The 4,607-nt window shown below is 24.1% G+C and overlaps 1 long non-coding RNA gene across 1 annotated transcript; it reads right to left on the bottom strand.

Moving 5' to 3' along the window:
• Positions 1-319: 319 nt before the first annotated feature.
• On the bottom strand, positions 320-1,368 carry LOC112696884 (uncharacterized). The gene is made up of 3 exons (XR_011862450.1): positions 1,234-1,368; positions 1,058-1,119; positions 320-520 (listed from the first exon to the last, which is right to left on the bottom strand). It is a non-coding gene; the product is annotated as an uncharacterized lncRNA (long non-coding RNA).
• Positions 1,369-4,607: the final 3,239 nt, after the last annotated feature.

Here is a 4,607-nt window from a genome sequence, read left to right as displayed (position 1 = left end):
GTACATGTCAAATGCTGCTTCATCCTTGTCCTGGTTCAAGCCTCCGTTTTTTACAATCATCAATTGTTTTCTCTTTTTTTTTTTTTCATTTTAAGCTGCAATTTTATTTAATTGAATGAAATAACAAATTACATATGATCTTTTATTATACAAGCACACAGAAAATTATACAATTGATGCTATTAAACAAAGGGAAGAGAAGCATACTACTCCATACATATATATTGTATTATATATTTATATTATATACTATAACGACATTAGCAGACAAAACACTTAAGTATCTAGAGATCCTATTTTACAGCTTCCATGGGTTGCAAATTAAACTAATAATTAATTAATTTAATGTGCATTATTTTGGGAGAATTAATTAAACACTTCCAGGGGATTTGGGGTCATGATCTTTATTTGCTCCAGTTCCTTCATAGTCTTGTGTTTCCAAATCCATCCTCCTATTTATGAATCTTTCCTCCACATCAATCACCACATCCTCAACATTATTTTCCAATTTCTGCATATTCTGGTAGGAAAAATATACAAGAAAAATTTAATTACAGAGAACCATATATACTATTAATTTTTATTGTAAAAAAATAGCAGTCCATATAACTTATTGTCATGTATATAAGTTGATGCAACTCCACAACAATAATTAAGAGGTTGGTAAGACTTTTTTATCTTTTCTACTCTTTAATTTCCTGGTATATCTTAGCTATCATGGTAATTTAACAAGTCATAAACTTGAACCAAGACTTTGAAATTGGACATGATCATTTTCTAGTGAGTATTTTCACACGTACACTATATATATTAATCACATGCACATATTCTTGTGTAGTAGGACAGAGAAAAAGAAAAACATATATATATATATATTTTAATATGTATTTTATTTTTCTTTTATTCAAAAGAGATTAAATATGATGCCATGAAAATTATGTGAATATCAAATCACTGCAATAATCCAAAACCTTGGAATCTTTTAGATCAAAATTGTTATCATCCAACAATTATGTAGAGAGAGAGAGAGAGAAGAGAGAGAGATTGAAGAAATAACCTTAGCTAAAGAAAGTAGAAGTGATGCATCTTCGGATTCTTCACCATCCAAATTCTGGGTTCCTTAATCACACAAATTAAATCAAATTAATCCCTAATTATTCATCATATTAAACTCCACACAAATTAAAATAAACAGACAAACGGATGATCAAGTAATAACTATATATTAATTACTTTTTCCATTCTCTTTTAGTTATCTGTCATTAATTCAATGATGTATCCAATTCCTATAATAATAAGTGATAATAAAACGGAACAGATACAATAATATTCATTAAAAACTTTGAAGGCCTGTCTTACTGGTTGCAGGGACAGCAGAAGTGGAGAGAAGAAGATAAGAAGAGAAACCCAGAAAGAGAAGTAGCAATAAGAGCCTTTGGGAATTTCTATGCATCATCTTGAATAATTGAATGATGATGGGATTGAAAAGCCACACACACACTAACACTAATAAATTCGATGACAAAAAAGAGCACTAATAAGCAGAGATATTGGTATAATGATACATAGAAAAAAGCACTTACTCTTTAGTGCTTAAATAGGTGGCACAATGTACTAAAATAATTTAATAAACAAATAAATAGTATTTTTCTTATAGACCCTTTGTTAAAAAAAACTATTCATATGAGTAATTAACATTAGAAAATTAAGGAAGTTAAATTTTCAAGAGGCATTTTTAAGGTATTTATTATTTAAAAACACTTTAATATTTTTATTTTAAATAATCTTAAGACTCACAAGTAAACTGACCATATAACTAAAAAGGAGACTTTAATAATCAATAAAGAAGTTAATTAATAAATGTAGTGCGCAGAAGCCCAAAAAAGTCAACTTGTTTAATTCGTTTTTTCTATTCTGTGCCCCCCGACCTAACTTTAAGCATTCACGGCTTTAAATATCAAGATGATAATAATGGAGCATGTATTTCTTGTGAGGTTGTTGTTCTTAGCACAGTGCTAACGGATATTTAATCTTTTTAGATTTTAATTAGGGTAAGGTATGTTTTGGGTTTTAAAGTTTTCATAATAAGAACTTAAAATATTTTTAATATTTAATTTTGTTTCAATTTTCAAGTTGAACAATGATGACTTGAGTTTTATCTCTTATCATAATAATTACTTCATGGTGAAATTTTATTCTGAAACTATATTAAGCTAATTTATAATAAAAAAATATTAGGTATACATCAAACTCAATTATTAAAATCAATAATTAGTGTAATAATATATATATATATATATATATTAAAAATAAGTTAAACAATATATATATTTATATACGAATACATGGTGACTAATTTAACATTAATTTTTTTGTATGTACACAATATTTTGTAAAAAAAAATGAGTAATATTTAAGATAATAACAAAAAATTATCTTATTTAACTTAATTTCCATAATTTTATATACATAACATTTATAACTATATATTTATTATATTTAAAATTATCTATTTATTTTAACAATAATTAAGGAATGCAAATTAAAAAATAAAATGCATTAAAAAAGGAAAAGAAAGTTATGTTTTTCTTTTGTTTTCAAACTATGACTCTCAAATACTTAAAAAAATTAATAATTTATTAAATACAAATTAAATGCAGGAATTATATTCCTAAAGGAGAAGAAAAGCGTATAGATATTATATACGACAAAAGTTACTTTATGTTCTAAACTTTCCGAATTCTTAATATTATAAACTGTTTTATCGAACATATATATACACACATATAAACTTTGAGTTAGCAGAAAGTAGGAATATTTTATCTTGGTTGATATAAATAATAATGAGATTGATATTGCGATTCTTAACAATCCATGATGAATTATTCCATTTATGTAAGAGATAGAATATATTATACCTTATTGTCATGGTGTGATACAACTAAGAATACGTAAGTTAGATATTTTATATATGAAGCCATACAATAGTTTGAGTTATGTGATCACTTAGTTTTATTACTTATTTATAACGAGGCTAATAGTGTATCAAAAGTTTATATTAAACAAAAAATCAAATATGAATTGAATATTAATATTGAGGAAATGATATTAATAAAAGTTTTCTGAAGTATTGTAAATAAGCTCATATATCTCTACAAAAGTATGAAGGAATTTGATCATAAACAATTAACTTTTTTTTGCTCCAAAGAAGATGAATTGAAATGAAAAGCTCAAAAAAATCCATCTTCTTTGGGGTCTCTTCTGCAGAAAAGAAGAGAAATAGTCTGACCTAGCCTTAGCCTAATAAGGTTCAGATTATAATTAATTAAGTGAATTCTATGATAATTATCATACAGAAATTACAGTGGTTATACAATTTTGATAACTCTTTTTTAAGTATTGTCAAAATTAAGGTTACAATTTTTTTATATTTTTACAACATTTTTTGTTTTTACTTTTTTAAATTGAAAAGTATTTTCAAATAAGAAAAAATGTTACCTTATTAATTTAACAATATTTTTTTAACTGTTACCAAAACTATATAATCATCATAACCACTATAATGATAGCCATCATAGTATTTACTTATTTTTAATTTAATATATCAACAGTGACATATAAATGATTAATTGATAATATGAAAATTCATTTCGACATAAATTGAATTATTATTTGTTTAAAATAGGCATTGGTCTTTAAAAAAATTGTAAAATTTTGTTTTAATTTAGCCCATATATGTCTATAACTCTATATTTTTGTTTTGTTTGGTTTTTGGTCTTTACACCAAAATATAAATGTCTATTTCAAATGTCTAAAAATGATGATAATTTGGTTTATGTCTTTGTAAATAATAAATTGAGTTTCCTAATAATAAAAGCTAATCTATTATTATTATTTTTTGGAGGGCTAAACCAAATATCTTTAAAAGTAGTTGGGTGTATATTAAAATGAAAGTTTGTACGGATATAAACCAATTTTTTTAGTAATATATTACTAAAAAAATTTGAATTTATAATATTACTTTAAAAATTATATATTTTATTAAATAATAAAAATCTTAAATATTCTTATTTTTTATAGAAAAAATAATAGTAAAAATTATTCTTATTTTTTTAATTTAAGAGTGTTTCACGAATTTAATTATAAAAGATTTTGACAAAAGAAAAAAGGTACAGGAGAGAATTAAAGATATGTTAAAAAAAATATATCTTAACATCTCCATTTACTTCCTCCATTCTATAAAAAAATCTCGTCTTTTCTCTCTATGGTAACTTGCAAGTTGCAAATACTTTAGACTTAAATAACACACACAAAGTAATTACTGAACAGAAAATATCTGAATTTTTTTTCCAAAGATAATAATTATAAAAGTCGCAAAAAAAACCTAACTTAGATTGATCTAATAGTTAATTACTAATTCGCTTAAACAAGTATCAGATATTTAAATTTCGTTTTAGACATACAACAATCCATTATTGACCAACGATAAATCTATTATTAAAAAATTTGTAAAGACTTGAGATTTGTGAATCAATAAAAAAGTAAAAGTATGACGAAAGAATGTATCAATAAAAGTCACATAATATCTATCTAAAATCAAGATAGAA

The sequence above is a fragment of the Arachis hypogaea genome, chromosome 6, assembly GCF_003086295.3.
Source record: "Arachis hypogaea cultivar Tifrunner chromosome 6, arahy.Tifrunner.gnm2.J5K5, whole genome shotgun sequence".
Lineage (NCBI taxonomy): Eukaryota > Viridiplantae > Streptophyta > Magnoliopsida > Fabales > Fabaceae > Arachis > Arachis hypogaea.
The sequence above is the reverse complement of the archived record's forward strand: the minus strand, read 5'-3'. Positions and strand labels throughout refer to the sequence as shown.